Source organism: Dermacentor albipictus, chromosome 5, assembly GCF_038994185.2.
Source record: "Dermacentor albipictus isolate Rhodes 1998 colony chromosome 5, USDA_Dalb.pri_finalv2, whole genome shotgun sequence".
Taxonomy (NCBI): domain Eukaryota; kingdom Metazoa; phylum Arthropoda; class Arachnida; order Ixodida; family Ixodidae; genus Dermacentor; species Dermacentor albipictus.
The window spans coordinates 151,545,640-151,570,051 of NC_091825.1; the positions used below are offsets into that span (position 1 = coordinate 151,545,640).

A 24,412-nucleotide genomic window follows, 5' to 3' on the forward strand; every position below is an offset into this window, starting at 1 on the left:
TGGCCATTCCCAGCTGTTGGCGATAATATAACAAAAGCGCTGGAGAGAAATGAAAAGCTTCCTGAATTCGACTTTAGATGTTCCGTAGCTCTTGAATCATGACGACATCAAGAGAACCAACCAACTATGTCTGATTGACCGTTTGATGAAACTGCCAGCAAAATAATGCCACCATTTCTCGGTGGACATTCAGTACGGTGATAAAGAAGAAAACAAGAAATGGGCTGGAGGAGCACCAAATGCCGTTCTTCGGCAGTCGAAGTTGCAAAGAATTTCGCATGGGACAGCGGTGTGTCAGCGGAAGTATCCTGGCGAATAGCAATTGCCAACCATGTGATCGTAAAATGATGATTCAGAAAACACACACACACACACACACACACACACACACACACACACACACACACACACACACACACACACACACACACGCACACGCACACGCACACGCACACGCACACGCACACACACACACACACACACACACACACACACACACACACACACACACACACACACACACGTGACGTCATGACGTGAGCACGGTTTTAAAACACTGCTTTCATGCAAGTGTATCAAATCCCACAACTCTTTCCAGATACATCGAACCCGTTCACCTTCCTAGTCAAAGGTCGTTTCACCAATCGGGTCATCGTGAACGCGTATCCGGAATTTTTCTTGCCGGACATAGCTTCGTTCAATGCGATTACGTCACGCTCAATGGGACACACGAAGAGAGTCGGAGAAAGAGGAGCTCGCCCAGACGACGCGTGCAGCGAAGCTTATCGGTCGCTCATCCGCATACTCAAATAAAGGCAGCCCCGGTAGTCCGTCAACTGCTGCAGCGAGCCCTTTCGTCTAGGATCACCTCGCAACACTGTCACAACGTGGGGTAGGCGAGAAAGGCACCGCGGCTCCAGATAAGATGATCGCTCGAGTGAATTCGAGTGCCCGTCGACACGGTTGCCTATCTGCCATGCTCTCACTCCGTCTCCCCGCATTCCTTGCTCTGCTTTCACGTTCGGAGACAGGACCCCCTTTGAGAGGACGCCTTATTGGAGAAACCCTCCAACATATGGCAGTGGCCGTCTGTGGTTTCATATACAAGGTGCACCGCAATCTTGCAGCGCAGCAAAGTTTGGTTGCTTGCAGCACCAACACTGCAGTCAGTCGTCGCGTTGCGTGCGTGCGTGTTTGCTTGTTTGTTTCTTTGTTTCTTTGTGTTTACACGAGTGAAACCGCCAGCTACTTTCGTACACATAGAAGGCGTGTGAGATAACAGCACCAGTTTGCACAATATAGTTGACATCCTAAGGCACGCACGCAATGAGCGCTTCAGAGGAGTGACCAGACGATTACCAATGCGCAAGTGGCCTAAGGATATCCAGTAAATGCGGCGAGAGGCGATTTATCTCGCGTAACACACACTAAACGTAACACTAAACGTATGCGTCCTTCATACATCATAAACATTGTGGTGTAAATAACCAAGGGATGATTGTCGCGGCGCTTGCAACTAGATGCCACGCTTGAACTTCTGGTCAGCGACCTCATGAGTGGCGGTTTAAGCTTGCCATGCTTATCCTTTCTACTCATTTCCGCGCCGGAATGGCGCTTTTCAGGCGTATGCCAGCCAGTGCTGGCATATTGTGACAGACGATGATTGATAAGCCATTTCCCGTAGAACAACGGAGCGTGCTTCAGGCTGCAGCTGTTAATGAGAAAAGGGAATTACGGGACGCTGGCTACTCCGGCCCATTTTAAGCTCGCGCTATCAATGGCATCAAAACATCGATGGCCCGGGCTTTAAGCTGCCGGGAGAAGAAGCCGGTTCTTTTAGGCCGGTGGTGACTTTCGCACTGGTTGCATTGTAGCACATAGGCACAGCGAAGACGCCGGAGGGCAGAGAGATTGCATTATAAGGGCGTCAACGAGAAGGCTGTGAACACGACATCTAAGAAAATAAACATGCATCTCCCTGAACTCTGCACCAAGAGGGCGTTTCGGCTCAGTGCCTTTCTGTTGGCTTTGGCAGACAGAAAATCGGATAAGCGGAAAGAAAATATCGAGGAATGCGGAAGTTGTATTTTCTTGCTTTGGAAAAGAAATATCTATCTCTCTGTATATCCTTCTACGCTGCGTGTACTCGCAGTTTCGCTAAAAACGTGCAGCATTGTGGACGGTACGGCTGGAGCCAGATACAGCAAGAGATCGAACTCACGGCGGCCGTTCGCTCGTGACGACGGTCCGTCATTGGACGACGACGTGGAAAACCTATCGCTGGCTATTGAGAATGACCAGTGAGTGACCAATCGACGGTAGAAAAAGCGACAGGATCGGCAAAGCTTAGTCAAGTGCCAATCGCTATAGTTTTCATTTTCTTTATTCGGACTACCGCTTAGCTGGCACCACATTTAGCTTCAACTACGGTGCACGGTTTTAAGCCCCACGTTCAAGCACGTGCGAGGGAACCAGCAAAGAGCTATAGAGCGAATGGCCACTGTTTCGTACGAAGGAACTCCCAAACGAGTATCGGTGTTAATGAAGCCGCAAGGCAGGCCCCGTAATGAGCTTCGGTATCGACGGTCTGCACGCGTTATCTATCAAGAAAGAAAAATGAACGAACAGGAAAAATCAAAAATAAGAAAGGAGCATCACGCCTTCGGCAACAACCTCGCACCGTTGCAGTGACGCAGCCGGTATAGAGAATGCTCCGCAAACTGCGCGGCGGACGAAGACTGGCCGGCGACGATGCTCTTGTTTCTGCGCCTGTTTACTGCATCGCTGGCACTGCAGGAAGAATAATTTTCGAAACGAGCAAAACCGGTCCACCCGTTCGGCGGAGTTATCATTAAGAGCAGTGCTACTTCGAAAGATGCCCCGGCCGACACGAGGTGTCGATACACACGGGCCACTGGAGAGGATGTACTTTCCTTTTTGGTGGAACCACCGACGCTTTCTCCGTGCGGGGTGCCGAACAAGATTGTACGCACGTCAGTCGACCGAAAGTGAATGCAAGAGCTAAGGTTGTACTACATACCTCACGAGGCCTCCAGTTTGGTTTTTGCCGACTGTCCTTTTAGCATAACAGCGAGTCGGCCTAGTCCTTGCGTTGCTCCTTTTCTTTGTCCCTGTTTGATTTGCACACAGAAAGTTTGTTTAAAAATGTCCTTTTAGTTTCGGTATAGCTTTCGTGGGGATTCGGCCGATTCGTATACGAACAGGTGATATCGGCGAAGTCGTTAAGTAGCTTAATAGGACGTCGCGACGCAAAAACAAACTTTCTAACTAAAGGTTAGAGTTTCGATGTTCGCTGACCACACGTTAAACGAACTATAAGAAAAGAAGAAACCGCATATGACCCAAAAGTGAAGAAAAAAGGCGACTTGAGGGTATCACACCAAACGAGGGCGCGTCCCGTAGGAAAGAATGACGAAGATATGCTAATTGCAATAAATGAGACGCCAGCTTCTGGAGGTTTGAGGTTTCGGTTACTTCGTACATTCAAACCACCTCGCGCAATGGACTCGAAACTGAGGCGATAGTGGCCGGCCTCGAAACAATGTACAGTATTAGCGGAACATTGCCGTGTCTTACACATGTAAAGGTAACAGTTATAATTTCGATAACTGAGGGTTTTTCTAAAGATGGGCGCCACTTTATTTATTTATTTTTTGCCACACAAGGTGCTATACGGTCTATAATAATTAAACTAATGCGTGCAGGCCTACTTCGTAAAAAAGAAAAGAAAAACTACACGAGTGGTTTGTAAAGCATTGTCCGTAATTGACCGTTCGTACTTGTCCGTCAGTATTCCGGCACCTAGCACTTTTTCTCTCGTTGCCTTTGTCCTTGTTAACAGCAGTTATTGTGTGATCTCTCTCTCTCTCTCTCTCTCTCTCTCTATTACTTTCTCTCAACTTTATACGCCCCCGCCCCCTCCCTTAGTATAGCGTAGCAAACCGGATATTCGTTCTAGTTAACCACCCTGCATTCATTTTAGTTTGTTTCTTTTCTCGATCACCAAAACAGACACCGAATGCTCTCCTTAATCCTTTACTTACCCCATCTATCTGGTATCGAGAAAAACGAATGGTGACTTGGCTACAGGCCCAAATGACCGCGGGAAAGGCGCGGAAAGGCGCGCGCCCCTGAGCCTTCGCTGCAGGCTCAGGGGCACTACAGAGAAGTTTGAGCTCCTCACAGGGGCTAGACCACAGGCCCAGGTCATTCTATTAATCCCTCGTTTTCTTATCTTCAATGATTTTAAACGGCTACTGAATCAGAACCTTGATCAGTGCCACCGTCAACACAGGTAACTACTCCTCTGCCCGATTTTTGCAACTATATTTCATGGCTCATTTCCTCTATGATTGAATTGTTGATATTTGGCAGCCTTACATAGGTTGCACGAACCTCTCCACTACGCATTTTGTGATTGTCCGCACTTTTGAACAATAAACTCCATCAATGGGTGTTATATACTGTGCAGAAATCGCTGTCGTAACCCTTCATTAGGGTACCGGCATGCGTTTGCAACAACCGCAACAAAGCCCGATGTTGTTGAAAGAGTTTTGTAAGAAAGAGTTTATTGTTGAAAAATAACTCCACGAACGTGAGGATGCGAGTGTGAGAGCTTCCGTGCCTCGACGCACACGCTTGAGCGACCAGTGCACAGAAGCTACGGTGTGCACAGTGCGCGAAGGTCCTGTCCCATTACTGCGTATCCCAGGATGCTTGGAAAGCGAATTTCAAAAACGCCCATCTATTGTACGACAACTTAACCAAGCGGATACGACTGCGGAGCTTGCCTACGCACGCACGGAGAGCGTCGCAAAAGATGATTGATTGTTGTCGACACCCCTAATCCATCTGTTCCGGGTTGATATTTGCACGCCATGTATCTTTTTTTTTTTCGCTCGTGTTTTCATCGCTGTTCTTTCCCGTTCACGAAATACCCTCTCCGTGATGCTGGAGGTTGCTGACCTTCAGTGATAGAGCATGGATCGTCGGGGTTGAAGACCTTCCAGTTGGCCGCATATGTCTCCCCGTCAAAGTGTCCCGCGAGCTTTCGCATAAGCATGAACACAATTTTTCACTGCGTACATGTCAATAGAAAGATTCTAGAGAGAAATGGGGAGATTTGTTATATGGAGAAAAGTGAGAGGTCGACCTCAACGAGTGTTCTAGCCGGCTACTCGAGATGTGTCAGCCTCCAACATCGAAGTAAGCGACATGCTGCTTCGCCCGGCTATGGTAGACGCCGCGAACAACATTACAGGTTATCTTACGATTGTCAGCACATTCCGAAAAGTCCGGGAGACCTTCGTCTACCTCCACGTGACACGCTCCGGCGTTCTATTTTTATACCACCTTTTCACCGCTGTCCCGTTTAAATCTAGGATATCCTTGTCGCAACACACACACACACACACACACACTGGTAACTTTAGTCACTTGTAACTGACACACATACGCGAGTGTGTGTGTGCGTGCGTGTGCGTGTGCATGCGTGTGTGTGCGTTTGTGTGTGTGCATGTGCGTGTGCGTGTGCATGTGCGTGTGCGTGTGTGCATGTACGTGTACGTGTGTGCGTGTACGTGTGCGTGTGCGTGTGCGTGTGCGTGTGTGCGTGTGCGTGTGTGTGTGTGTGTGTGTGTGTGTGTGTGTGTGTGTGTGTGTGTGTGTGTGTGTGTGTGTGTGTGTGTGTGTGTCAACCACAAACGGTGTGAACGCCAGTTGTCCTTAGTGCACACGCAACGTCACTGATAAGAACAGACATCTTTAGAGTTCGCTCCTTCCTGCTGGACTAACGCAACCATTGTGACCAAAGTTACCAGTGACATGACAGCAAGAGATTGTTTTAAAATGCGGATTATTATCATTGTTGTCATCATGACATCATTTCACCATGTGACACTGCCATAATTACCGATTTTCGTGGTGGAAAACGTGTGCTTCGGCTTGCGATTGACGTTCAGGCGACCGACAACACATATGCGCACGCTTCTTAATTGCCTGCAGCACGGCGCCGGTCATTCTTATTACCACGAAGTTTTGCTTTGGCACTAAACAAAGTATTGCGGCAACATTAGGTTATTTACATTGCCAATTGCACAGACTAGTTTTGGGTGGCGTTCTCTGTGTGCGCCGATAATAGCACGTTCTGGTTGTTGTTAACACACATGTATGAATGTAGCCCAGAAATTAAAATATCAGACTGCGGGGGAGCCGGACACACGATGGACGACGTTCACGGAGTTATAGATGTTCACCGAGTTACGAATACTGTATATATGGTCAGAAAGTTAACTTCTGACTACAGTTTGCCCGTGTATAGCTCGTACAGAAATACATTTGCCAGCCATGTTAGGTGCCGGCCCTTCCCGACACGGGAGATATTCACGCTCTCAATCTGCCGTCATGAAAGAAAGATTATGTACACTTCCATTAAAGATGACGATATGGGAAGAGAGAGCGCTGAGCTAAGCGGCCATGCCACCTTTTGATATTTTTCATTGTATATCATTACTTTTTTAGCCTCCTTTTATTTGCAATGTTACTTTCAGTTAAGTCGTTCTTGACTTAACGGATTTTCTTTGACGGTCAGATATTGTGCGTGTATTTCTGTTATTGTACCCCCAAAAGTAACAACATGCTAGTGTGCGGTATCCTTGCCTTCCCGCGTAAGCCACATCGATGCTCAAAACTATCGATATACGTTGCATGCACGCACATCAGTTCTTTACAAATCTTTGTTTATCATTTCCTTCCCACCTTCTCCTCCAGCAGCGTATAGGGTAGCAAAGCAGGTTCAACCTGGTTAACGTCTCTGATTTTCATTTTCTCTCTGTATCTATTTTTTTATCTCGCGCCTTCCGTTGTCAAAGAGGTGCCTTTCGGCAGCCACAAAAGCGAGGCGATCTGAAGTCATCTCGTGATTACGCAACCTGTTCTCGCCCACCGGTGCGCGACAAATTCGGCGTGACAGAGGCGACAGCTGCTCCGGTGGCGCGCATGCATCCGCGCGACCGGCGCCGCCTTGCCTCGCTCGCCGCAAGTCGCGCGAAACGCACCGCAATGCAGTCTGCGGTCGCCGCCGCCTCCTTGGCGTCGTCGTTGCCGCGAGACAAAACCACGCGGGTCGTACCGCGTGTATGCCACGTACGTTGGTGGCTCTGCTTCCGGCTCCCGCTTGCTGATGCTGCTTCTCCAACTCGCTACAGCTCGACTGGTCCCGCTGTCGCGTGAATCATGCAGAACCAGCGACCGATTCCGCGAGACTAAAGAGAAAGGAAACAAAATCTTACAGAAAGAAGAACTGAAATTGAAGGTAGCGGGAGGGGCTAGCTCCGCAAAACTGGCTGGTTAGAAACGCTGCACACCCGATCGCATGAATGTGCGCCAACAATATATATATATATATATATATATATATATATATATATATATATATATATACACTGTTTTCTTGCGCGAAACCAGTTCGCAGTTAAATGCATTTAGTTGCGTTACTGGAGGCCATCGACGCTCCAGAATGCAAGCTGCAGAAACCTGCAGAAACCAGCTAGTAGGAACCTTCTTGTAAGATTAAAAATCACCACAGCGATAACCATAGCGCTAGTGGAGCCGAAAACAGGCCACCGCAGTTAACGCCCCGCTATTTCCCGTCGACGTAGCGTTAACGACTGGAAGGCGTTAGTACAATGTAACAACGCACGCTCCAGGAACACAAAGGGATGAACGAACACGCCTCGCCCGCTTTAGCGGTGTGTCTAACGACGACAACGGGCCTAACTAGTAGGCGTAGCAACTCAACCCGTTGTTTTCCTCGAAGTCAAGTGCAAATTACCGCCTTCGTGTCAAGCAAGAAACAGCAAAAACCCCAGTGCGTACACTCGCTCACACAAAAAACCAGCGCGAAAGCCAACGAGAATCGCGGCGCCACCTCGCGGGAGAGCGAACGACCAGCCAAGACCACCTTCGTGCGAAGAATAGTCTTCGCTCGATGGCGGGGCGAAACACCTGTCAACGTGCCATCGCTGCGAACTTGAGCGGCGAGTGGTAGGACTCGCCACACGCGTGGCAGAGGGAACGAGCTGCTCGGGTAGGGGTGGAGGAGCGCAGGCCCACCGCTAACAGCGACAACCTGTCATTTCATCCGCCGTCCACCTGAGTGTGTCGGGCCGGGCCCATCCATCAGCTAAACAAACCACGTCTGCAGCGGTCGACTCTCTAACCACTGCAGCCACTGTTTGCGTGCGATTGCGTCGCCGGCTCTTTCACGCCGCCGCTATGACAGTTCGGTTATCACCGAAGTTTGTTCTATGTGGCTATGGTGTTGGGCTGCTGAGCACGAGGTCGCGGGATCGAATCCCGGCCATGGCGGCCGCATTTCGATGGGGGCGAAATGTGAAAACACCCGTGTGCTTAGATTTAGGTGCACGTTAAAGAACCCCAGGTGGTCAAAATTACCGGAGTCCTCCACTACGGCGTGCCTCATAATCAGAAAGTGGTTTTGGCACGTAAAACCCCAAATATTATTATTATTAAGTTTGTTCTATTTGTTTGCTTGCTCCCTTCGCTTGCCTTATTCGTTTGTTTGTCCAATAAGAGGCCGTTTTGTTACGGTGCGTTTAGGTGAGTGCACTGTAGTATACGCATAGGTATAATATACTAGACCAACGGTTCCAATATTTTTTTTTATCTTCTCGGAATTACAGTATATATGAGAGTGCGCCCACAGAGTATACGTCACTGGCTCACATCTAGAGATTTATTATTGTGCTTTCCTAACGCACGGAGCTCTGAGCAAATGACGTTGCGGATGTCGACCCGGCGCTCAATTCTGCGCACAGGGGTTTACTGCCCCGTTTGAAATTTACTTGGCACAGCGTGGGATTAATAATTAAGCAACTGTACAAGTATATTAAATTAAGGGACAACGCAATTCGATTTATATTAACTGAGAACATCTTTCAGGACCAGGGTAAACATGATGTTCTTCCAAAATAATGTAATGTTACTTAGCAATTGCGGAACGCTGCTCTAAGCCTCGACATTACGGTACTCGCTATCATCAACCGATTTAGTACCACAGAAGAGCGAATGCATCTGCCAGAAGTCTACCACCCCTGGCCTGCGTGAGCCGTATTCTCATCCGGTGTTCGCAAAATTACTCATTTGAATCACTTCGGCTAATTATTTGCCGCGATCCGCTGCGTTTTCGTCGCCTTGGCACCCTCTCTGATACTGCAATGAACCAGTGGCATACGTTCTACACAGTAAATGACCTCCCCACCTGTACTTCAACACTGATGTATTATTTCGTTTTCTTTTTCCTTGGGGTAACATCGAGGACGGTCTGCTACATATATATGCTTTTCTTTTTCCTTGGTACACTTTCCTTTCCCGTCAGAAGTAACGCGGACTATTTGCTACCCAATGTACAGGCCTGGCAACAAATGTCAGTGGCCCCGTGAGGCACGGCCATCGTCCGCACAGCGCGTCTCGTCCTGACCTCTGCACGGCCAACTGCCGGCCGCCCTCTTCCCTTCCGCAATTCTGCCGACATTTATGGTCATACCTTGGGCGGCTTCGCGGCGCACTGCAATTGTAGACACTGCAAAGACACACAAAACGTTTAACGACATCGAGTAGATTGAGGAGCTGAGAAGACGAAAGGGACATTGGCAATACCTTCCGAACGAAGCTTCGAGAACTGCCGACAAATGAGCGTTGCCTGGCGGAGATGGAAACGGGTTACTATGACTGGAGGCGACGGTGCCATTCATTCAAAGCGCGCGTGCAATGCTGCACAGACGAAAGAGAAAAGAAGCAAGCGGGCAAACGCTATCGGCGCGGTCGGAATTCTCTCATGCTGGAACGTCACTCGCAGACGCGCCGGGCACGTTCCGGGGGGCAGCCCGACGCCCTCGCCCCCAATCGAAGCAACAGCGATCGCCGCGAACTAAGTTGCGCAGCGGCGCGAGAGAGAAACGAAAAGGTCGCGCGCACGCGAACAAACAAGCAAACGAACAAACAAATTCGCGCACGCAGGGGCAAAAACGCATGGCGTTTCGGAAGCATCAAAAGCTCTCGGCGTGAAAAACTGGAGGAGCAACTCAGCTAGAAGGAACGCGGAGGACGTGCCGCCTAGGTGGATGGTAAGGAGGATGATGCGAACATGCGCAGCTGCAGGAAGCTGCGGCGGGAGGCGCAGGCGTGTGATTAGGGGGTCCATAATTGGACAGTCTCGCCCCTAGCCCCTTGGCAGCCGCCACCTCCTCCTCGTCCTTCTTCGGACCATCTCACGGCCCTGTCTGGTCAGTCACAAGGATGCATGGCCGCTGCCAGACGAGACGCCGCTCCGATGGGCCGCCAGACGCTCTTCCTAGTCGGCCCGCAGTTGGTGAGAGTGCTGTGCTTGGGGTGCCCTCCAAAGATACGAAGGCCTGGGTCAGTGGTCCCATCTCACGGTATAGGAAGCGATCGAGCATGCGTGTATCTAGAGTGCACAGACCTGCATGACACATCGAGCCCCGTCCCTGGCACGCCGGCTCGTTAGACGCGGGGCACGAAAGAAATGTACCTTACCCTCACGGACCTCCCGTATATCCGGATAGGGCGCCGCGCCCTCGTTTCCTTTCGATGAGCACGGTCCGGGTGCGATTTAAGGGACTGCGGTTTCGGTAGGTCGTGTTTACGCGAGCTAAAAGCCGTCTTTCACGCTCGCCTTTCGTGACGGAGGTGTAGACGGCGGGGCGCCCGCATCTCGCGTATAGAGATGAACCCCTGAACGGCAGGCAATGCGTGTTACCCGCACGCATAAAGCGCGCATCGTCGATTGCGTACTTTCTGGAGATTCTGCGTGCCTCTATGACCATCGAAGTCGCAAAGCGATGGTGCAGCGTAGCGTGGGCAAAGTTCTGCAACGAGTGCCCATGGCCTGGAATTAGATTCGACCCGAAACGAGAAGCATCTGGTCGTGTGCGACGTGGTGAAGTATGTCGGCCAGAAATCGCCGAGACGTATCATGCGCCGCCCGCATGCATGCTCCGTGCTCTGCTGCGAAGCTCTGTACAGGAACGCGAGGAACGCCGGACATAAACCATCTTTGTCAAAAGGCTCGTGCACGCCCTGCATACGGTATAGCGTGGCACGGCGCTGCGAAACAACTCGTGTTCGCCAGGCAGTGGCCCCGCGCTGCCAAACGGGCAACCACCAATAAAGAGCGCGGGCCAGCGTGATGAGCATCTTGACGTACGACCCAAGTCCAGCGAACCACGTAAGCGCAGAAAAGCGGTTGGGAGCAGATCTGCTGCGGGACGGGCGGGTTACTGGCGGCATGTTGCTGCAGGGGGCGCCATGCAGCGAGAACAACGTCGTCCAACGCCTCCTGTCTGCCGCTTCTCATCGTGGAACGCTTCGAGCAGAATTGCACACGAAAACAAGAAGACAGAGGGCCGCACGTCGTAAATTACTCGCGCAAGGCAACTCTTTCCGTGGCGTATACATACCTTTTTTCCAGAAACTGTCTGTAAAAGGGAAGTTAGTATGCGGGGGTTTATTCGCAGTGATCGTTTCTTGTTTTCTTTCTTAACGAGCGGATATGCCTGGCGAACTTCTCTCGCGCTTTAGCTGCTGGTATACACAAACCAAACGAAGCCATCATGAAATGCTTGGTTTGGTTAGTTGAGGCCATTGCTCCGCTGAGCACGGAGTTGAAATACGTATACCGTGCGAGCATGTCCAAAAGAAAACTAAGATCTGCATTTACGGTCGATAAGGTTCGGTGTAACGTTCCCGGAACACGCCACGTTACGAAACGTAGCGTTTATGCACGGGCGTAAACGGCCAACTGCCTCCCTGGAACGAAGATGGCCTCGTCGCGCTGTATTCTGGATTCCGGGCGCTTGCGCATGTACTTGTTCTAAAAGGTTACATAGCGTTTCGCCGTACCTGGCGCATTGCTGACGGCCCCTTCAGTGTATAGCGTGCGAAAGCCCCATGTACAGAACTTGCTGTTCCATTCAAAAGTTAAGACATCCATGTGCGGTAAAGCTGTAATATATATACGCCGTGTCGTTAAGACAAGTGCGGGCCTATTCGTTGCACACTTCGCGGAGGTGACAGGCAATGTTCCGGAGGGCAATGCACTACTAAATACTCCACGTTTATAGTCGCGTTGCCCATATGTTACCCATGCTCTATGTGCACGACAAAATCCATGCAGCGCAGAGGAATATACGTAACAGTGGAAGTGCCGAAATTCGGCATATCATCAATGATCCACATTCGTTCACTAAAACGTCATCTGCTTTCCAACTACCAGAAATGCTCTTCATTCCGAGTTAGCGCTTGGTGCAAGTGCCCTTTCTGCACAGTCGTCTACATATGTTGAACAGAGAAAGAACGCCGCGACGCGCTTGTCCTCATTAGTTAGTGCCAGCGCTCCCTTCTATAGCACTGTACAGTATTAGTGAGACTAGTGTACATCCTTCGTGCTACTGGAATACTGCACTCACGGATGATCCCCATGAGACCGAGTAATATACGTTTCCCATTTACGACTTCCTCAAAGAATATTTCATTCTTGCCTTGCCGAAGTAAAACGTTTCTCAAAAGTCGCGCTCTGCTCTCACGACGTTCGCGTGCCGAGGCGCCGTTCTGTTTCTTCACCTTAAGGTCACTTTTTTTCCCCGTTGATTTGAAGACGAAACCTTTCACAATTCGTATGCTGAGTCAATAGCTCTATCGACATGAAACACCCTCGACTGACGCACCCCGTAATGCTGGTGGTATAGTTTTTCTTCTCTCGCGCGCCCACCATGGCGCGGGACTCGGCAGCAGAGTCCTGCGCGTTCTTGTCATCCTGCGCGCGCGCTAGGGCAACGCCTCTTTGTGTGTTTTTCCCGTGAGCCCGCGGCTGTTGTAATCCTACTTTATTCGCTTATTATACGCCTCGTCTCCGCCAATACCAATACGGGTCACCGTATGAAGACATCACGCATTCCAGAACTCCCACAGAAAAAGAAACGAAATAGAGAGAGAAAGAGAGAAAAAAAGAAGGCCAGCCATGAAGTTTGCAGACCACGCTCGAGCATCGCACCGAGCAGAGAACACTGTCCATTCTTTTCACCGAATTTTGCGGCCGAGGAGAGAGTTCTTATCGCTGCCTTAAGCTGCTAATAAGCTGCTCCGCTTAAGTCAACATGGGAGGCCTGGCTTCGCACCATCGTAAATTCGCGTTGACAGCTCCTTTCGAAGCGCCGCGGCTGCGCCGAAGATCGCCGTGCGTGGGAGCTCTGTGTTTGTCATACTGATGAGCGTGCCGACACGGTGGCTAGAGCCCATACGTCGAGGAGCCACGTCCAACTGGATTCTTCGGCGTTTAATTGGGGCCGCAGCTGCAGGACCGTGGGCCGGCTCTGCACTCGGTCTCTGTAAAACTGTGCAACACTATTAAAGCTATGGCAGGCGTTGTTCAGTCAGAATAGGGAACATGTGGACGCGCTGTCTCTCCGTGGCACACCAGGCAACGTCGTTCACTGTCTAGAAAGTCGCCTCAGTCCGCACAGATGACGTACCAAAAGAACAGCATGTATAAATTGCGCAAAAACACGCAACGATAATGGCATCTTTTGAGAAAGGCTTGATCTAGTTGGGGGGGCCGCGTGTGTGTCCTTTAATGAAAATAGACTAATTGCACAAACGCCATACAGCTGGGTATATTAATTTCAACCATTGTTCGTGCTCCTAATGTAACTGCACGTCTTTAACAACGATACCGACTTCAATTTAATGTTTACCCTTCCGTCCATTCATATGTCACCGTTGTCCTTTGGATGTGCCTGTAAGAGGCGCTGCCAGGCAAACATTTCTAGCTGCTCTTTCGTATTCCTAAAATCATTAAACATTTCCCTGTGTCCGCATTGGTGCAAAATAACAAATACGTGGCATAAACTGTGGTCAAATTGATATCACTTTCCTCTTACCACTAGCCGCCACCTCTGCAATCCTCGTAACTTCCGATACGCTGCATGGATTTAGCGGGACATCACGTATGAAACAGTTCGACGCCGGTATTTCTCTCTGGCCAATCGCGGCGCTGTTTTGTCATTGCTGGCGTCGATCGGGGCATTAGCTTTAATTCATGAGGCGGCGATTTAGGCCGAGGACGAGTCGAGCAGAGCTAGCGAGCCGCCCGTACCATATCTCCGGGTATAATCTCGCGAGAGGAGACAAGTGTTCATATCGATGTACCCGAATCATCGTTTTGGCCCGAAGCGGCCTGCAACTTGATGACAGTGTTTTACGACGCTTGTCGAACGAGGCGCCACGACCGCATTGAGCGTTCTTTCACGCCAGTTAGGAATTTCAATGAGCCTAACTAGCGCGGTCGGAGCGAGAGTGAAAAAGAAAAATTAATGAATCAATAAATGAAGTAGAAGAGAGAGTGAAAAGAAGGAAAGAAAGATAGTAATATCAAATTCTCTAAGGTTCGGCTGGACGACTGGCGCACGTCACGCGTGTGCAGGCAAGCGTATGAGGGCTGTGTTACCCCAACGAAGAAAACTGATAGACCTGCTCCCGTTAAGAGGCTACAAGTGGCAGCTAGTTGACTGCACGGTCGTTTGTTTTATTTGCACATACGAAAGACTGAAGACAAAGTTTGTCGCTAAGCCTGCTTCGGAATACACAAGTGACGTCAACAGGCCCCTATAGTGACAGCATAAGTGCTAAAATAAGTTACCTCTGTTTTCTTTAGTACACCGTTTGTTTCGGTTCCCCGGCTGAAAGAAGTATACGACTATCAAGCGTCGAGCTGAACAATCAGTTATCATTTCAAAAGCCTCGCCAGTCTTAGAGATCGCTCGTTGGCTCCTTTAATCTTTGTTATCAGGTCGACGTCATTAAACTCGTCTCTTAAAATGTGGGAATAAACAGTTCTTACGAAAGTGAAGCGTGGTGATTTCTAGCCCAAGGGTATACAGACTCCCAGGATAATTAGCGTTCGGGAATGCAGGCGATATGAAGAAATATTACACGAAAACGATCAAACAAACCTAAAAAGGATATCCAGACGCATGGTGCCGAATTCATAAAGCTTTTAGTTTGCTAGCGGTCCTTGTCATTGGTTTGCCGCGATCGATAAAATATGTTTGACATGACGATTGGCTGACATCTAGCGCTATTAGCCTAAGAATTCTTTTTTTCTTTTTCGATTTTTTTTTGTGTGTGTGAATGCAGGCCCTGATCTCTCGACTTAACTGATATCAATACTTCCAGCGTTCTTTGTATCCGGCGCTATTGTACAGTGACCCCCCCCCCCCTTGCAGCCTAGTTTTACCTATAATTTGGTTTCTGTCGAAAGAGAGAGAGAGAGAAAACTTCTGGCGAGCAGACAAATTCTTGAGCTGGACTTATCGCTGCTCGGTTACCCAAAAAGAGAAAGGAACGACCAGAAAAAAAAAAGGAATTATCATAGCCTGCGTGAGCTAGTATTTCCCGGCATAGTCTGGACATTGTAAAATGCCAGCCGGTACACCAAATGACAGTTTGAATGGTACAGCGATGGATACAGGGGTGGGATACAGCTCGCCACTAGCGCGTCTTTTATCGTGGGCTACGGTAGGCTCAGGGGCGCCCCCAAAGCGCCGCAAAACGCTAGCGGAATACGAAATCAATGGCTTCACCGCGTGCTTGCGACCCGCGTTCTGAAACCGGAAGGCCTCGTTTCTTTCATTATTATTATTTACTCGGAGAACGCGTGGATAAACTCTATCCTTCCCACTGCTTTGCATAAAAGCACGTGCACACACTCGCAGACGACTACGAATGGAACTTGCATCGACTCTCGGGCCTTCGCGTCAGTGTCAAGTTTTACTAGTCAACGTTTACAATGTATATAAATGCAGCACGCAAACGACTGACTGGCCTCAGATGGAGTAGAGGCGGCATGGATGCTGCTATACTTAGTGTCACTATACCGTGCAGTGCTGTGGAAATGACGTGGGACATGCAGGAGTCGAAAATACGAAGTCACTCGCACGCAAAGGCGGTTCCTGATTGGTCTTCTCTCGTTCGCTGGCTAAATACCATAGCCAGGAACACATTTGTCGAGGTGCCATTTTCTTACCATTCTTACGAATGAGTTCGTGGCCCCCAACTTGCATATGAGATCTCTATAGTTTTCGTAACACTGCACATATTTGGTGAGAGAGACTATATGCCATAGCACTATTTCATCCCGTCTCGGCCGCAGCAGTAAAACGACGGTTACGACTTCATTTGCTTGGATAAGCGTGCACAGGAGCAGCTGTAAAACGGTGGTAGTAAAAATAGATTTTATCTGGCCGCTTATGCGCTTTGCTACGTTAGCTCTAGCGCTTCTAAACATTTTTCAGGGCCACATGGGCGTCGCCCACGCTCTCCTATGACAAACAGACCATATTAAACTTGGCAACGCTAGAGTGAAGTTTCAAATTTACGAGTGGCGCACGTGTAGGCAAATCATAAAAACACTCCACGGTTCCTTGGACTGTCTTGCTGCGAGGCCACATTCTGAAACTAGTCACTTCATTTTTTTTTGTTATTCTTATCGCCCTTCGTCATTCCTTCTGACGCCGCTATGCCGCCGATATTGCTAGCATTGGCCTTTTTGGTGAGGCTAATAGAAAGGAAAGAAGAACGCGAAGTGGGACGGGTCGTTACAATACTATACGACCGGTGGATTGAAGAATGTATAACTAGAACACCTCGCAATTTGAATAAAGTGTAGTGTTACATTTTATTTCTACTCGTAATTTTACGCGTTATCCCTAAGTTTTGTGCATATGCTCGCTGTGCTTCGCCGTCAGTAGTCTCCAAACTTTTCCATGCTTGATGCTTCACAGCCTTACACAAAAATATGCGGTGAAGTGACTCTACAAGCAAACGACTTTTGAGTTTAACTCTGTGCTGCCATAGACGATTCAGCTGGAAACCGATCGCAGAGGCATAATTTATCTTCTTCGTTGCATGCCACGTTTCAGTTGAGGATCTTGATGCTATACAAAGGTCATTGCCTGGTCCGAGAGTTCATCGCACCGCTCATGTAATCAAGTTTCTATGGTCGTTAAAACGAAAATACTGTGAGATGCGTCTCGCTGGATCTCTAGAGGACTTGAGCGAGGAAGGCTCTGCAGGCTACTAAGAGATGCTTTTTTAAATGTTTGGTTTGAGACTTTCAGCAAGCGAACACCGCAACTAAGCCTGACGAACCCCTTACAGCATTAAAAGTTTTATGGGGTTTTACGTGCCAAAACCACTTTCTGATTATGAGGCACGCATGTAGTTGGGAATGCTTGATCACCTGGGGTTCTTTAACGTGCACCTAAATCTATTTACACGGGTGTTTTCGCATTTCGCCCTCACCGAAATGAGGCCGCCGCGGCCGGGATTTGATCCCGTGACCTCGTACTTAGCAGCCCAACACCATAGCCACTAAGCAACCACGGCGGATATCTTATAGTATTTTAGTATTTCTTGAGGTAATTGAAAGCTAAGAGTGAGAGGGGAAGGGGGATTGGCAACACACGAAGTTCAGACAAAGTAAACTGATTCAAGCGTGGGCCCACGCAGGCGTTCGGTCAGTTACAGTTATACAGGAGAAGGTGAGACGAAAGAAAAGAAATCTTCTGCGAAGGAAAAGATAGCTTGTAAACAGGCCGATGCCGAAAAAGGCGAGAAGGTAACGGCAAGCCCACCAAACGCTCACTTGGAAGATCACCGGGAAGCGGAACCGTTCCTTGGGCATGTTCGCTTTCTACAGACAAGCGAGGCAGAGAGAAGACAGCAACCGGCGAGCGACTGACGCCTGATCGAGCGTGCTTCCCCAGTCGGAGTTTGGGAGACGGCGCACTTCTGGAAAGACAAAATTTGCAACCACGCAAATTTTTTTGTCCTACCAGGCTCGACTCGTGTCGGTGTCTCGATGCCGCGCCGTTTTTCATCCGCGTTCCCGTGGAATGCTCTTTACCCATTACGATACTGGTGAGAGGTTAACGGGACTGTTCTCTCTTTTTTTTCTCTTTTTTTTCTCTTTCTGGCGACGCTAGCGGAGGCCGCCATTCACCCGCTGGAACATAAGTCACTCTATTTCCGGCGCTCCACTGCTGCATGCTCTCCGGGGCAGTTCAAGAGCGCGCAATGGCGGGAGCGGGGCTTTCCGCGGACGAAGAAAACTAGAACACCAAAAGGAGGATCGCCGCAGAACTTCGGAGCTCCAATTTGGTGACTTTCCCCGCTCAGGCGCGCATCTTTCAAGTTGTTTCTCGGGACACGATGTCGTGTCCGTTAAACCGGGTTAAGGGCCAAAAGCAGTTCAAGCCCGGCGTCGTGATTGAAAGCAGGCTTCTTGCCCGTCCGCTTTTCCCCCAGCTGAGATTCAGAGACCGCGAGAAGATAATGAGGGCGCCCCCATCTCTAACCCTGGCTCTCGCGTTTCTCCCGTGGAGGTCGGAATGATCCGGGCTCTTTAGTTAAGCGTAGGAACGGCAGCGTTGTTTCGAGTCGTCCCCACCCAGCCTTTCTCTGAACCTCGTGCGTTCTCCGACGACTTCGTGGGTGGTTAATGTTCGTGACGTTATTGCACAGTTTCTTCTCCCTTAACTCTCTCACAGGGTAGATGACCTTGTCTAACAGAGACAAAAGGCATTTAGCGTACCACGAGACGCTCGTGACGAGACTGTCTGACGAGCGTAACTAGAACCTTCGGCCTCAGTTTCGGCCAATGTAGTTATTGTCAGTGTGTGTCATATCGGATCATATTGCTGGTCATAATATTTGATACTCTTCTGCAGAAGTAACTTTTTTTTTTCGCTGCACTGCAACATTTACTCTGAAGAACTCCGTTGTGTCACATGGAAATGCGGTATATTATATGCTCGAGTTGACTGTTTCGTTTTATTGTTTCGTACGTTTCCTTTTTCCTCGTCAGGGCAAGGGCTTGATGTTTGTTTGCATCTGCCTGCCGGTCTGCGTGTGTGTCAGCGTTTCACCAATGCCCAATACTTCCCGGGGTGCCCGTGTCCTTAATGAGCTCCTACCTTGTCCGATAGTATACGGATTCCATCCTGAACTTTATGTCTTTTAATATACCGTATTACCGCCTTTTATCAAGTTTATCTCATATACTCGTTTCGTATTCAAATGTCTGGTAGTGTCGGGTGCACACTGCGGCTGAAAAGGAAGATTAGAACGCTTTTTTTTTTCGTTTTTCTTCATACAACGAGCGCTGTATCCCACTGCAGTAATCTAGTCGGTCAGATCGTATACACCGTTTAAGGATGAAACAAATTTGGGTCACTATAAATAAAAATACCCTTGCGTGAACCCGACGACCACAAGGACGAGCGCACCTATATACTATAGCCCAGCAACGTGTTCTTGTTGGTTAAACGGACACGGAACGCCTTTGTACAGAAAGCTAACAGAATGCAATGCCTTTGAAACTCTGCCGGATTCTGTGACCGCTTGCAGTAAAGCCGTGCGTGTGCTATCGACATTCTCCCTTTTTATTTTACTTCGTCCCTTCTCTATTATACACAGCGTAGGGTTGCCAATCACCCACCTTTTCATTTAACTTCCCTTTGTGCCTATCTTTTCCTTTTACTTCCTTTCACTTGGTTCTGCTTGTCTCCAGTTACAATATTTTCAGCCGAAGTACAGTTATGGGCAATTCTCGTTACGCGGCCAAGCTATCTCGGCCTTGGCTCTTGAAGATCGACTCGAAAATGCACCACTTTCTCAGAGTTCTCATTCCAAACAATGCGTGAGCAGGAGCAGTTAGTTGCTTGTGGTTAAGCCGTAAATGCAGGCGAAGCCCGACAGAAGACCCTGTCTAAGATATTCACCGGAGGACGGAGTTCGTGTATTTTGCACGAAGTCTGTCTGTCGGCGGGTGAGACTGAAGCCGTAAAACAATTAAGTCAAGTCTGGCACCGCTTAGAAAGTTTCTGCAGCTGCAACTATTTTAATGGACTAGCGTCGCCTGTGTGCAGACATCGTCCTTCACGGAAAGTAACTATTTGGCTTACCCGTGCGCCAGACTAAATAGCGGCTAGATGAACAACCTCTGGCAAAAAAATCTGACAGACAGCGCGTTATTTTGGAGCCGAGTACTTTAGCTGAGGCGCCTTTGTCGTCATTTATTTTTTTTTCATGATATGACGCGTGAATTTCGGTGTTAATAATGGTGGAATTTAAGAACTAATTCTAAGAAAAGGACGCACACAAACATTAGCGATGGTATGAGGCGATTCAATGCGATGACGCTATAGCGTGCCCTTTTTGTTATACTGTGTGCATGCATGGTGGTTGTGTTGTGCGCCCTTTGAAAGATTGTGAACGTCGCCATAACCTCGAGGGTAGATGGCATAGCTTGTTAGAGTGGCGTAATTCACTGCACACAAAGCGGGGGTAAAAAAAGAGTACGGATAACAGAGCCCTTTCGTCGCCCCCATCGCCTGTTTCGTAATGTGTTCTTGACGCCGTGAAGCGAATTGCTACATAATCAAGCATTACCGTGGCGTATCATGCAGTGAAAATCACACGCTCGCCTTATTGGCGTTTCGTCAAGCGTTCATCCTGCTAGTTTTGTTGTCTTTCGGCTTCCTCTTAAGTCCCTTTTATAGGCCAACTATTTCAACAAAACCCTTCTTGTGCGCGCTCGAAGAGTGCATCTAAGAAAGGAGACGAAACTGGCAAACAACCGGGTTCGGAAAAGAAGGAAAATGAAGCACGCGTTCCGGACAATCACTCACTCGACACTCGACCCGCCTAGAGCGAGCTCGGGCAGCCGCATAAATTAAGAAATTCTAGGCAGCCGCAGGGCGCTGACGTCTCTGCCTCGCCTGCCTGATTGCACAGATTCGAAATGAAAGACGCTCACTCCTTTCCTCCCCTATGTACCGACTGGCACCGGCGGCGGGGTCAGAAACCTCGGGGCTCTCTCGCTGGCGCGCACTTTGGAAATAGCTGCAGCCGCCGCCGCCGCCGCCGCTGGCAGCAGCAGCGACTCGTCAACAACGGCGCCAAACAGTGCACCGCGCCGAGCTCGCCGGCCAGAGCACGCTGGTGTAGAGCACGAAAGGGCATCCCGAGCAGGTGTAGTGCGCGTCTTCCATCCTGCTCTTGCTCTTTCGAAAGGTTTTGGCGTCAGCATAAAGCCGAAGGCGGAAGCGGTGCTCGTTGCGACAGTAAACAAAGGGCGCTGGTGCACGCAAAATTGCGGGACAGGCAGACGACAAAGCGCAGTGGGGGTTCATTTTTGGTTCCTTGGTCTTTAAAGGAACGATAAAGATGGATAATGCTGATTGCGATGCACTTCAGTCATCTGCACCACACAGCACCACGTTACGCCACGCCACACCAAACACCGCGCCACTCCACAGTGCCACCACCAGTCAAGGAACGCCAAACGTTATGCATCAACGAACATCACATTACACCACGCCACACCACGGCATACCACATCACTCAGAAGATCGCTATACCATGTCAAGTATCGCACTAAATACGACACTACAGCGGCAGACGATGAAGGACCGCATATAACAGCTTGCAGGTCAGCCGCAAACGAAGGCAAGGCAGACAGAGGTTGTGCGGCGCATGGAGAGTTTGGCTACTGAAGAGCTGGCTATCTCAATATCGCAGACGACGACGACAACACTGAACGAGAGAGCAAGAGAAATAGCAAAATAGAGACAATCAGGGTCCGTATCCACAGGAAGCTCTTAGCCTACAACTGTTTCGTAAGAGTGAATTCCAGCCAAAACTGATGCTGGACATATTAGCGAAGGCGGTCTGCCTATGAGCACTTACGGACGAGAAGCTTTGTGAATACGGCCTCAGACCTCTTCAAAATCGCTTAAATGCAATGAAACTCGCAGTAAATAAGAACTTGACATGAAGTTGCAATTATTTACACGTGAGCCGTAATGTAGAGCAGAGAGAGAGAGAGAGGGGGGGAGGAGTGATGAGGAAAACGCAGGGAGGTTGCCTGGTTGGTCAGTCTGCACTGGGTAAGGGAATAGGGGAAGCGAAAAACGAGATTTTCAGAGTATGCAAGGACACACACGCAATGAAGCGTGCATCGTTAATTGGTTTCCTCACAAGCGGCCGTACAGGCTGGTGCACCCCAAGAAGCGCAGCAGCGCTTTTGTGGCTTTGCACACACTGAAGACGCACAAGGCCGCGGTCCAAGAATATTTTATTCTGTAAAAAAGATATGTCGTCCAAGTGCCTTAAAGCTGTCCGAAGGGCAATCCTCTGATCTTCGTGCGATAGGCTGAGTCAGAGACCAAGAGAAGAGACGGGTTGGGCGGGGCACGAGGCATTAAAGGCCTCACTTTAACCTCTCACACCCAAGGTGTGTGTGTTGGTGACGCGCTCGTCGCTACTTTACGAGTCGCTTATGGCGAATCAATCTCCCTGGGCCCTCGAACCAAAGGACGCGGCATCTGTTCACGGCGAAGCTGCAAGTGAGGCCAGGTTACGACTGATGTTAACTTAGATCTCCCTCAGGCGGACAGTTTAACGGTGGCTGCACCTCCGTTCGGAATTTGCGCGAGAAAAGGTTGGTTCTCGGTGCTTTGACGCACAAATACGTATACGCCCGTTTCCGAACGATCCACAGTAAAACACATTGAGTATGTCGAAGTGCTATAAGACAGCATTCTTGGAAACCTAGATATAGAGAAGCCGTAATGGCAGCAAAATGCAGAAGACATTGGTATAAGAAGGTGCCACTGGCTTCTAGTGCCGCATTCACTGGAGGACAACGGCAGAATATTGAATGCAGAAATGACAAATTTATTTATTTATTTATTTATTTATTTATTTATTTATTTATTTATTTATTTATTTATTTATTTATTTTCACGTTGTAGGCATTAACGAGAGGATGTTATAAAAAAAGCATAGAAGGAAATACTGGGGTGTGATTTCGTAAAGCTGCTAATCATGACACTATGTATAAGTGAGGCATACTCTCCCTAACAAGCATGCACTGTTTACATGTTCAAGGTGCTGTCCATCTTACGTGTGGTCGTCTCTTTGAGAATTCCCGGGAACTTCGTTGATAACAACGACGTTGTTAACATTGCCGAGTAATATTTCAAACCAAGATCGCATTTCCGATCTGCTTTAACTGCCCATTATACTACTACTACCAGCAGCGTATGACTATGTTCGTGCGCGTTAGTACAGGGTATAGCTTAGGGATCACAATACTTCCTTCTGCAGGGGACGTTTCCGCTTTTAGTCTATTGGCGATGACGCGGGCGGAAGCCTACAGCTGGGCCAGACGGTCGAGAACATCGAGACGCGAAACGAATGTCGCCGTCGTCCTAAAGTGGTAACCACCCGTGAGGCGCCGCGGAACAGGAGTCGCTTGGGGAGAGAGGGAGGGAGAGGAGACACGTGTTCTTCTCTTGCTCTCCCTCGCTGCTCCGTAGACGAGTCCCACGCTGCGCGGCAGACATAACCAGTCGCGCCTTCACACTCTCGCGCTTCCGTATGCTCATTTGCCGAGTCTTTGGTTACGCTTATCGTCACTACTTGAGCGCTGCGTCGTTTACGATCTTGTTCACACCGCCGCATTGTGTCGCTCCTCGTTCCCCCGAATGCGCGCGGTGAAGACACGCGAGTTCGTGGCGGAGTTGGATTTACGGTCAACTTTCGCAGAAGGGTGGTCCGTCGTATGCAAGAGGCACGTCATCCTTCAAAAAAGTTGAGGCGTGCCTCGCTGTCTCAGATATTGAATTGCTCGCTTGTAGAGAGAAAAGTGCAGAAGGAGAGTTACCATCCTAAATACGTTTGCATACGTGCTTCGAGTACGTTGTCGTTGACCCTTACCGCATGATGGAGGGCGACATTTTTTGAGAGCTGCTGTGGGCGCGAAATGAAAGTTCCTTGGATGGAGAATGGAAAAAGAAAGTAGCTTCGGGCGAGACACAAGCGCGCGTGGCTCTTCCTCCGATGCGATGCACGATCTGTCATTCCCACGGTACTGGCACTGGGAGAGCAAAGCGTAAACGCTTGACGTCTGTGAGACTCCTGAATTTCTGGCAGCGGAGTCGTTAGACTGGCGACTAACGGCCGTCGGCTACGGTGAAATAAGTGTCCTGGAAGGCGCCGTGGTCAATAAAGGTCAGGCGTACGAACTCCGCGCTGGGAGAACTTGCTCATAGACTTTAACAAGAACAACGTAACTTCTGCATAATGAGTACATTGCTTAACGACACCTCGAGCACAGTATGCTATGTGTCTCTCTTTTCATCGTTTTCTCTGCAATCAAATATCAGAACCAAGAGAAAAGTTACATAAAGAAACATTAAGTGGAGCTTAATTGTTTCAATAAAATCAA

The 24,412-nt window shown here is 49.3% G+C and overlaps 2 protein-coding genes across 10 annotated transcripts in view; one reads left to right on the forward strand and one right to left on the reverse strand.

The window, feature by feature from the left end:
- Positions 1-24,412, reverse strand: part of LOC135915296 (uncharacterized) — a 186,158-nt gene that overhangs the window by 116,594 nt on the left and 45,152 nt on the right. The window lies entirely within an intron of this gene.
- The window catches only part of LOC135915295 (fibroblast growth factor 9-like), a 109,990-nt gene that overhangs the window by 25,379 nt on the left and 60,199 nt on the right, over positions 1-24,412 (forward strand). The gene's annotated exons all lie outside the window — the stretch shown is intronic.